The sequence below is a fragment of the Lepisma saccharinum genome, chromosome 17 (genome assembly GCF_977018435.1).
Source record: "Lepisma saccharinum chromosome 17, izLepSacc3.1, whole genome shotgun sequence".
In the NCBI taxonomy this organism is placed as follows: Eukaryota; Metazoa; Arthropoda; class Insecta; order Zygentoma; family Lepismatidae; genus Lepisma; species Lepisma saccharinum.
In genome coordinates, this window is record NC_139245.1 from 61,727,883 (window position 1) to 61,740,176 (window position 12,294).

Genomic DNA, 12,294 nt, shown 5'->3' on the forward strand with positions numbered 1-12,294 from the left:
ACTGAGGCGTCAACCTGTAGTAGCATTTTTGAATTCGTTATTACGAAAAGCTGAATCGGATTCAAAACTTTTTAAAGGTTGTTCAAAACTATACAAAACCCATAGATCATCCTTGCATGGGAATTTTTCGAATTCAAAACAAGTGCTGCTATAGTAGCATTTTTGAATTTGAATTTTTGAAGTTGTCCTTCGGATTCAAAACTTTCTGAAGGTTGTTCAAAACGATACATAACCTAGACTACGAAATGGCATCGTTTCCGTTGAATTTGGTGAAAGTGCTACTGAGGCGTCAACCTGTACTAGCATTTTTGAATTCGTTATTACGAAAAACTGAATCGGATTCAGAACTTTTTAAAGGTTGTTCAAAACTATACAAAACCCATAGATCATCCTGGAATAGGAATTTTTCGAATTCAAAACAAGTGCTGCTATAGTAGCATTTTTGAATTTGAATTTTTGAAGTTGTCCTTCGGATTCAAAACTTTCTGAAGGTTGTTCAAAACGATACATAACCTAGACTACGAAATGGCATCGTTTCCGTTGAATTTGGTGAAAGTGCTACTGAGGCGTCAACCTGTAGTAGCATTTTTGAATTCGTTATTACGAAAAACTGAATCGGATTCAAAACTTATTAAAGGTTGTTCAAAACTATACAAAACCCATAGATCATCCTGGCATGGGAATTTTTCGAATTCAAAACAAGTGCTGCTATAGTAGCATTTTTGAATTTGAATTTTTGAAGTTGTCCTTCGGATTCAAAACTTTCTGAAGGTTGTTCAAAACGATACATAACATATACTACGAAATCGCATCGTTTCCGTTGAATTTGGTGAAAGAGCTACTGAGACGTCAACCTGTAGTAGCATTTTTGAATTCGTTATTACGAAAAACTGAATCGGATTAAAAACTTCTTAAAGGTTGTTCAAAACTATACAAAACCCATAGATCATCCTGGCATAGGAATTTTTCGAATTCAAAACAAGTGCTACTATAGTAGCATTTTTTAATTTGAATTTTTGAAGTTGTCCTTCGGATTCAAAACTTTCTGAAGGTTGTTCAAAACGATACATAACCTAGACTACGAAATGGCATCGTTTCCGTTGAATTTGTTGAAAGTGCTACTGAGGCGTCAACATGTAGTAGCATTTTTGAATTCGTTATTACGAAAAACTGAATCGGATTCAAAACTTTTTAAAGGTTGTTCATAACTATACAAAACCCATAGATCATCCTGGCATAGGAATTTTTCGAATTCAAAACAAGTGCTGCTATAGTAGCATTTTTGAATTTGAATTTTTGAAGTTGTCCTTCGGATTCAAAACTTTCTGAAGGTTGTTCAAAACGATACATAACCTAGACTACGAAATGGCATCGTTTCCGTTGAATTTGGTGAAAGTGCTACTGAGGCGTCAACCTGTAGTAGCATTTTTGAATTCGTTATTACGAAAAACTGAATCGGATTCAAAACTTTTTAAAGGTTGTTCAAAACTATACAAAACCCATAGATCATCCTGGCATAGGAATTTTTCGAATTCAAAACAAGTGCTGCTATAGTAGCATTTCAGAATTAGAATTTTTGAAGTTGTCCTTCGGATTCAAAACTTTCTGAAGGTTGTTCAAAACGATACATAACATAGACTACGAAATCGCATCGTTTCCGTTGAATTTGGTGAAAGTGCTACTGAGGCGTCAACCTGTAGTAGCATTTTTGAATTCGTTATTACGAAAAACTGAATCGGATTCAAAACTTATTAAAGGTTGTTCAAAACTATACAAAACCCATAGATCATCCTGGCATAGGAATTTTTCGAATTCAAAACAAGTGCTGCTATAGTAGCATTTCAGAATTAGAATTTTTGAAGTTGTCCTTCGGATTCAAAACTTTCTGAAGGTTGTTCAAAACGATACATAACATAGACTACGAAATCGCATCGTTTCCGTTGAATTTGGTGAAAGTGCTACTGAGGCGTCAACCTGTAGTAGCATTTTTGAATTCGTTATTACGAAAAACTGAATCGGATTCAAAACTTATTAAAGGTTGTTCAAAACTATACAAAACCCATAGATCATCCTGGCATGGGAATTTTTCGAATTCAAAACAAGTGCTGCTATAGTAGCATTTTTGAATTTGAATTTTTGAAGTTGTCCTTCGGATTCAAAACTTTCTGAAGGTTGTTCAAAACGATACATAACATAGACTACGAAATCGCATCGTTTCCGTTGAATTTGGTGAAAGTGCTACTGAGGCGTCAACCTGTAGTAGCATTTTTGAATTCGTTATTACGAAAAACTGATTCGGATTCAAAACTTTTTAAAGGTTGTTCAAAACTATACAAAACCCATAGATCATCCTGGCATAGGAATTTTTCGAATTCAAAACAAGTGCTGCTATAGTAGCATTTTAGAATTAGAATTTTAGAAGTTGTCCTTCGGATTCAAAACTTTATGAAGGTTGTTCAAAACGATACATAACCTAGACTACGAAATCGCATCGTTTCCGTTGAATTTGGTGAAAGTGCTACTGAGGCGTCAACCTGTAGTAGCATTTTTGAATTCGTTATTACGAAAAACTGAATCGGATTCAAAACTTTTTAAAGGTTGTTCAAAACTATACAAAACCCATAGATCATCCTGGCATAGGAATTTTTCGAATTCAAAACAAGTGCTGCTATAGTAGCATTTCAGAATTAGAATTTTTGAAGTTGTCCTTCGGATTCAAAACTTTCTGAAGGTTGTTCAAAACGATACATAACATAGACTACGAAATCGCATCGTTTCCGTTGAATTTGGTGAAAGTGCTACTGAGGCGTCAACCTGTAGTAGCATTTTTGAATTCGTTATTACGAAAAACTGAATCGGATTCAAAACTTATTAAAGGTTGTTCAAAACTATACAAAACCCATAGATCATCCTGGCATGGGAATTTTTCGAATTCAAAACAAGTGCTGCTATAGTAGCATTTTTGAATTTGAATTTTTGAAGTTGTCCTTCGGATTCAAAACTTTCTGAAGGTTGTTCAAAACGATACATAACATAGACTACGAAATCGCATCGTTTCCGTTGAATTTGGTGAAAGTGCTACTGAGGCGTCAACCTGTAGTAGCATTTTTGAATTCGTTATTACGAAAAACTGATTCGGATTCAAAACTTTTTAAAGGTTGTTCAAAACTATACAAAACCCATAGATCATCCTGGCATAGGAATTTTTCGAATTCAAAACAAGTGCTGCTATAGTAGCATTTTAGAATTAGAATTTTAGAAGTTGTCCTTCGGATTCAAAACTTTATGAAGGTTGTTCAAAACGATACATAACATAGACTACGAAATCGCATCGTTTCCGTTGAATTTGGTGAAAGTGCTACTGAGGCGTCAACCTGTAGTAGCATTTTTGAATTCGTTATTACGAAAAACTGAATCGGATTCAAAACTTTTTAAAGGTTGTTCAAAACTATGCAAAACCCATAGATCATCCTGGCATAGGAATTTTTCGTATTCAAAACAAATGCTGCTATAGTAGCATTTTTGAATTTGAATTTTTGAAGTTGTCCTTCGGATTCAAAACTTTCTGAAGGTCGTTCAAAACGATACATAACCTAGACTACGAAATCGCATCGTTTCCGTTGAATTTGGTGAAAGTGCTACTGAGGCGTCAACCTGTAGTAGCATTTTTGAATTCGTTATTACGAAAAACTGAATCGGATTCAAAACTTTTTAAAGGTTGTTCAAAACTATACAAAACCCATAGATCATCCTGGCATAGGAATTTTTCGAATTCAAAACCAATGCTGCTATAGTAGCACTTTTGAATTTGAATTTTTGAAGTTGTCCTTCGGATTCAAAACTTTCTGAAGGTTGTTCAAAACGATACATAACCTAGACTACGAAATGGCATCGTTTCCGTTGAATTTGGTGAAAGAGCTACTGAGGCGTCAACCTGTAGTAGCATTTTTGAATTCGTTATTACGAAAAACTGAATCGGATTCAAAACTTTTTAAAGGTTGTTCAAAACTATACAAAACCCATAGATCATCCTTGCATAGGAATTTTTCGAATTCAAAACAAGTGCTGCTATAGTAGCATTTTTGAATTTGAATTTTTGAAGTTGTCCTTCGGATTCAAAACTTTCTGAAGGTTGTTCAAAACGATACATAACATAGACTACGAAATCGCATCGTTTCCGTTGAATTTGGTGAAAGTGCTACTGAGGCGTCAACCTGTAGTAGCATTTTTGAATTCGTTATTACGAAAAACTGAATCGGATTCAAAACTTTTTAAAGGTTGTTCAAAACTATGCAAAACCCATAGATCATCCTGGCATAGGAATTTTTCGTATTCAAAACAAATGCTGCTATAGTAGCATTTTTGAATTTGAATTTTTGAAGTTGTCCTTCGGATTCAAAACTTTCTGAAGGTCGTTCAAAACGATACATAACCTAGACTACGAAATCGCATCGTTTCCGTTGAATTTGGTGAAAGTGCTACTGAGGCGTCAACCTGTAATAGCATTTTTGAATTCGTTATTACGAAAAACTGAATCGGATTCAAAACTTTTTAAAGGTTGTTCAAAACTATACAAAACCCATAGATCATCCTGGCATAGGAATTTTTCGAATTCAAAACCAATGCTGCTACAGTAGCACTTTTGAATTTGAATTTTTGAAGTTGTCCTTCGGATTCAAAACTTTCTGAAGGTTGTTCAAAACGATACATAACCTAGACTAAGAAATGGCATCGTTTCCGTTGAATTTGGTGAAAGAGCTACTGAGGCGTCAACCTGTAGTAGCATTTTTGAATTCGTTATTACGAAAAACTGAATCGGATTCAAAACTTTTTAAAGGTTGTTCAAAACTATACAAAACCCATAGATCATCCTTGCATAGGAATTTTTCGAATTCAAAACAAGTGCTGCTATAGTAGCATTTTTTAATTTGAATTTTTGAAGTTGTCCTTCGGATTCAAAACTTTCTGAAGGTTGTTCAAAACGATACATAACCTAGACTACGAAATCGCATCGTTTCCGTTGAATTTGGTGAAAGAGCTACTGAGACGTCAACCTGTAGTAGCATTTTTGAATTCGTTATTACGAAAAACTGAATCGGATTCAAAACTTTTTAAAGGATGTTCAAAACTATACAAAACCCATAGATCATCCTGGCATAGGAATTTTTCGAATTCAAAACAAGTGCTGCTATAGTAGCATTTTTGAATTTGAATTTTTGAAGTTGTCCTTCGGATTCAAAACTTTCTGAAGGTTGTACAAAACGATACAAAACCTAGACTACGAAATGGCATCGTTTCCGTTGAATTCGGTGAAAGTGCTACTGAGGCGTCAACCTGTAGTAGCATTTTTGAATTCGTTATTACGAAAAACTGAATCGGATTCAAAACTTTTTAAAGGTTGTTCAAAACTATACAAAACCCATAGATCATCCTTGCATGGGAATTTTTCGAATTCAAAACAAGTGCTGCTATAGTAGCATTTTTGAATTTGAATTTTTGAAGTTGTCCTTCGGATTCAAAACTTTCTGAAGGTTGTTCAAAACGATACATAACCTAGACTACGAAATGGCATCGTTTCCGTTGAATTTGGTGAAAGTGCTACTGAGGCGTCAACCTGTACTAGCATTTTTGAATTCGTTATTACGAAAAACTGAATCGGATTCAGAACTTTTTAAAGGTTGTTCAAAACTATACAAAACCCATAGATCATCCTGGAATAGGAATTTTTCGAATTCAAAACAAGTGCTGCTATAGTAGCATTTTTGAATTTGAATTTTTGAAGTTGTCCTTCGGATTCAAAACTTTCTGAAGGTTGTTCAAAACGATACATAACCTAGACTACGAAATGGCATCGTTTCCGTTGAATTTGGTGAAAGTGCTACTGAGGCGTCAACCTGTAGTAGCATTTTTGAATTCGTTATTACGAAAAACTGAATCGGATTCAAAACTTATTAAAGGTTGTTCAAAACTATACAAAACCCATAGATCATCCTGGCATGGGAATTTTTCGAATTCAAAACAAGTGCTGCTATAGTAGCATTTTTGAATTTGAATTTTTGAAGTTGTCCTTCGGATTCAAAACTTTCTGAAGGTTGTTCAAAACGATACATAACATATACTACGAAATCGCATCGTTTCCGTTGAATTTGGTGAAAGAGCTACTGAGACGTCAACCTGTAGTAGCATTTTTGAATTCGTTATTACGAAAAACTGAATCGGATTAAAAACTTCTTAAAGGTTGTTCAAAACTATACAAAACCCATAGATCATCCTGGCATAGGAATTTTTCGAATTCAAAACAAGTGCTACTATAGTAGCATTTTTTAATTTGAATTTTTGAAGTTGTCCTTCGGATTCAAAACTTTCTGAAGGTTGTTCAAAACGATACATAACCTAGACTACGAAATGGCATCGTTTCCGTTGAATTTGTTGAAAGTGCTACTGAGGCGTCAACATGTAGTAGCATTTTTGAATTCGTTATTACGAAAAACTGAATCGGATTCAAAACTTTTTAAAGGTTGTTCATAACTATACAAAACCCATAGATCATCCTGGCATAGGAATTTTTCGAATTCAAAACAAGTGCTGCTATAGTAGCATTTTTGAATTTGAATTTTTGAAGTTGTCCTTCGGATTCAAAACTTTCTGAAGGTTGTTCAAAACGATACATAACCTAGACTACGAAATGGCATCGTTTCCGTTGAATTTGGTGAAAGTGCTACTGAGGCGTCAACCTGTAGTAGCATTTTTGAATTCGTTATTACGAAAAACTGATTCGGATTCAAAACTTTTTAAAGGTTGTTCAAAACTATGCAAAACCCATAGATCATCCTGGCATAGGAATTTTTCGTATTCAAAACAAATGCTGCTATAGTAGCATTTTTGAATTTTAATTTTTGAAGTTGTCCTTCGGATTCAAAACTTTCTGAAGGTCGTTCAAAACGATACATAACCTAGACTACGAAATCGCATCGTTTCCGTTGAATTTGGTGAAAGTGCTACTGAGGCGTCAACCTGTAGTAGCATTTTTGAATTCGTTATTACGAAAAACTGAATCGGATTCAAAACTTTTTAAAGGTTGTTCAAAACTATACAAAACCCATAGATCATCCTGGCATAGGAATTTTTCGAATTCAAAACAAGTGCTGCTATAGTAGCATTTCAGAATTAGAATTTTTGAAGTTGTCCTTCGGATTCAAAACTTTCTGAAGGTTGTTCAAAACGATACATAACATAGACTACGAAATCGCATCGTTTCCGTTGAATTTGGTGAAAGTGCTACTGAGGCGTCAACCTGTAGTAGCATTTTTGAATTCGTTATTACGAAAAACTGAATCGGATTCAAAACTTTTTAAAGGTTGTTCAAAACTATACAAAACCCATAGATCATCCTGGAATAGGAATTTTTCGAATTCAAAACAAGTGCTGCTATAGTAGCATTTTTGAATTTGAATTTTTGAAGTTGTCCTTCGGATTCAAAACTTTCTGAAGGTTGTTCAAAACGATACATAACCTAGACTACGAAATGGCATCGTTTCCGTTGAATTTAGTGAAAGTGCTACTGAGGCGTCAACCTGTAGTAGCATTTTTGAATTCGTTATTACGAAAAACTGAATCGGATTCAAAACTTATTAAAGGTTGTTCAAAACTATACAAAACCCATAGATCATCCTGGCATGGGAATTTTTCGAATTCAAAACAAGTGCTGCTATAGTAGCATTTTTGAATTTGAATTTTTGAAGTTGTCCTTCGGATTCAAAACTTTCTGAAGGTTGTTCAAAACGATACATAACATAGACTACGAAATCGCATCGTTTCCGTTGAATTTGGTGAAAGAGCTACTGAGACGTCAACCTGTAGTAGCATTTTTGAATTCGTTATTACGAAAAACTGAATCGGATTCAAAATTTTTTAAAGGTTGTTTAAAACTATACAAAACCCATAGATCATCCTGGCATAGGAATTTTTCGAATTCAAAACAAGTGCTGCTATAGTAGCATTTTTGAATTTGAATTTTTGAAGTTGTCCTTCGTATTCAAAACTTTCTGAAGGTTGTACAAAACGATACATAACCTAGACTACGAAATGGCATCGTTTCCGTTGAATTTGGTGAAAGTGCTACTGAGGCGTCAACCTGTAGTAGCATTTTTGAATTCGTTATTACGAAAAACTGATTCGGATTCAAAACTTTTTAAAGGTTGTTCAAAACTATACAAAACCCATAGATCATCCTGGCATAGGAATTTTTCGAATTCAAAACAAGTGCTGCTATAGTAGCATTTTAGAATTAGAATTTTAGAAGTTGTCCTTCGGATTCAAAACTTTATGAAGGTTGTTCAAAACGATACATAACATAGACTACGAAATCGCATCGTTTCCGTTGAATTTGGTGAAAGTGCTACTGAGGCGTCAACCTGTAGTAGCATTTTTGAATTCGTTATTACGAAAAACTGAATCGGATTCAAAACTTTTTAAAGGTTGTTCAAAACTATGCAAAACCCATAGATCATCCTGGCATAGGAATTTTTCGTATTCAAAACAAATGCTGCTATAGTAGCATTTTTGAATTTGAATTTTTGAAGTTGTCCTTCGGATTCAAAACTTTCTGAAGGTCGTTCAAAACGATACATAACCTAGACTACGAAATCGCATCGTTTCCGTTGAATTTAGTGAAAGTGCTACTGAGGCGTCAACCTGTAGTAGCATTTTTGAATTCGTTATTACGAAAAACTGAATCGGATTCAAAACTTTTTAAAGGTTGTTCAAAACTATACAAAACCCATAGATCATCCTGGCATAGGAATTTTTCGAATTCAAAACCAATGCTGCTATAGTAGCACTTTTGAATTTGAATTTTTGAAGTTGTCCTTCGGATTCAAAACTTTCTGAAGGTTGTTCAAAACGATACATAACCTAGACTACGAAATGGCATCGTTTCCGTTGAATTTGGTGAAAGAGCTACTGAGGCGTCAACCTGTAGTAGCATTTTTGAATTCGTTATTACGAAAAACTGAATCGGATTCAAAACTTTTTAAAGGTTGTTCAAAACTATACAAAACCCATAGATCATCCTTGCATAGGAATTTTTCGAATTCAAAACAAGTGCTGCTATAGTAGCATTTTTGAATTTGAATTTTTGAAGTTGTCCTTCGGATTCAAAACTTTCTGAAGGTTGTTCAAAACGATACATAACATAGACTACGAAATGGCATCGTTTCCTTTGAATTTGGTGAAAGTGCTACTGAGGCGTCAACCTGTAGTAGCATTTTTGAATTCGTTATTACGAAAAACTGAATCGGATTCAAAACTTTTTAAAGGTTGTTCAAATCTATACAAAACCCATAGATCATCCTGGCATAGGAATTTTTCGAATTCAAAACAAGTGCTGCTATAGTAGCATTTTTGAATTTGAATTTTTGAAGTTGTCCTTCGGATTCAAAACTTTCTGAAGGTTGTTCAAAACGATACATAACCTAGACTACGAAATGGCATCGTTTCCGTTGAATTTGGTGAAAGTGCTACTGAGGCGTCAACCTGTAGTAGCATTTTTGAATTCGTTATTACGAAAAACTGAATCGGATTCAAAACTTTTTAAAGGTTGTTCAAAACTATACAAAACCCATAGATCATCCTGGCATAGGAATTTTTCGAATTCAAAACAAGTGTTGCTATAGTAGCATTTTTGAATTTGAATTTTTGAAGTTGTCCTTCGGATTCAAAACTTTCTGAAGGTTGTTCAAAACGATACATAACCTAGACTACGAAATGGCATCGTTTCCGTTGAATTTGGTGAAAGTGCGACTGAGGCGTCAACCTGTAGTAGCATTTTTGAATACGTTATTACGAAAAACTGAATCGGATTCAAAACTTTTTAAAGGTTGTTCAAAACTATACAAAACCCATAGATCATCATGGCATAGGAATTTTTCGAATTCAAAATGTTGCTACTACAGGTTGACAGACATGACGCCAAGGGTCCCAGGTTCAAATCCCGCTCAGGCTTGGTTGTTTGTGAATGTCCATTCATCAATTTCATCACTCATCCCCATCTTCGCAAATTAGCCAAGAGGCACAAAACGCGAAGTAAAGTAAACTCAATCAATCAATCAATTTTATGAATTTGTAATATGTGGGTATTCTTGGAAGCCATGGGAGGGAGTATGTATGCACCATGTGCACACATGCACAGACAATTGATAAAAAAGTAACATAAAAATCTGTGATATCATTCCAAAAATTATTTACAACAGGAATGGTATGCTTTCAACTATTCAGTATAGCCTGGTACAGTTTAGAGTTACTCAGGTAAGTAAGTGCATCAAATTCTCTAGATATCATTCATTAATGGGAAAAAGCCTTATGATAGTGTACCATCAAGCTAATGTTAATCTAATTAACTGGGTAAAAAATATACTTTTTATACGATTTGAAAAATAAAAACTTATGCAAGAGAAATGTTCATAGGAAGCAATTGAAGGGCTCGGTGTGTAAAACATGCTAAGTGACACCTTAGTCATTTCTGAGTTCATTATGAAAAAAAATTATTAGAAGCTATACTGTAGATAAATTGTTTTTGTGTTGTGTTTACCAATTTCAGAAGGCTTCACCGAGTCCAATGCAAATTGTATGACATGACAAGTTCACTCTAAAATTGAAGGATGACACATTTTACTTTGTAACTCAAAAATACCAAAATGTCGCCATGTTTTCCACCTAAGCCCTTCAATTGATCATAGCTCTCTGGAACATTTTATTGTGACCATGGACTCTTACTTTGTTTCTATAGCCTATGGTACAGCATAAATGATCAAGGTAGAGAGGCTGTGATTAGGCAGTGGGATAAATTTGTTTGGTAATGTTTGTGCATCTCGCATTTATGTGAGAATCCCATAATCTTGTACCTTGTGTTTTATGATGGAATAAAAAACACACCCAGTGTATTGTTACACACTTTTGCATTAAACTTTGATACATCTCAGATATTCAGTAGATTTCTTTTGTCTTCTGTTAAAAGTATAGCCCTTAACATATTCTGAATATTTGATGTCGTTTGCTATACACTCATATTGTGCATAAATGCCAGGCTATAATCACTGCGCATCTCTTGTTCACGTGTATTGTAACCACCCATTTCAAATTCCAACTTCTAGATATTACGCTTTCTTTGTTGATGACTTTTACTTGTACGTGTGTCGAATTATGTCATTGCATTTCGCTTATACTCTTGAGAATAGGTAAAAAAAATAGGTAAAGTGTTCCCCTGTGCTTAGCACAACACCGTGAAGGCATACAGGGGGTGTGGGGGTAACGCCCCACACTTGAGAATAGGAGTGAACAATTTATGTGCACATTGTGGAAATTCAGTATGAGTACTCATCTTCGGATTTCGAATCCATAGAAGAAGTTTTTAGTTTCTTTCATGATTTCTTCTATTTTATATATGTGGAAAGAGGACATCAAGTTGATTTCAGGAAAAAATTGTAAATATGAACAAAGTGAACAACATCTGTTCTATGGTTTTCTGGGGAAAAAAACATGACAATGTGCAGGTAAGTTTGGACTAGATAGTCCTTTCTCGTCTGTTGCAATTTGATACTTGGGTAGAAAATGGAAAAGCATCCCAGTATTAGACTGATTTAAGGAAATTATGTTCAAACAGATTGATGCTACAGTGGAAGACTGGTAAGGTTGGTAAACTACAAGTTCATAAGATTCCTCAAATGCATGCCTGCAGCCGTAAATGCCCATTTTGCTCAACTAAAACTTTTTTTATCTTATGCTTATGGATATATAGCTATTCACAAATGAATTGATTTTTCTAATATATAATGTATCAAATTTGTGTCCCAAAAAAGTTGAATTGAAATGCTGCTCGCATATCTCAATGCAGCGATGTCCGTTGAACCATAGAAACTGCAGGCTCTTAGTGCTAACAGTGTTGGACACGTTCCATGTACATATTTACTCCAGGCTGTCTACCAGTCAAGAAAGTCAAGAATTCATGCTTGTGGTCAAGAATGTTTGCTTTTTTTTTTTTTTTCAGTGTAGCGAGTTAAATTGTTATATACCTGTGCTGGGATTTGGAAATTTAAATTGAGTTGTGTTTAAAATTTGTTTACTTTGGTTCTTAACAATTACATTCTTGTATGCATGGTTTTGTAAAAATTTTACATAACGTAATGTGGCCATTCCCCATCTAAGATGAAATATGGAGCATTAATTTTTACATGCATTAATAATTAAAGCAAGTCAAGCACAGCTTCAGTTTTCATCTTCACTGGCCTTCTGGTAAGG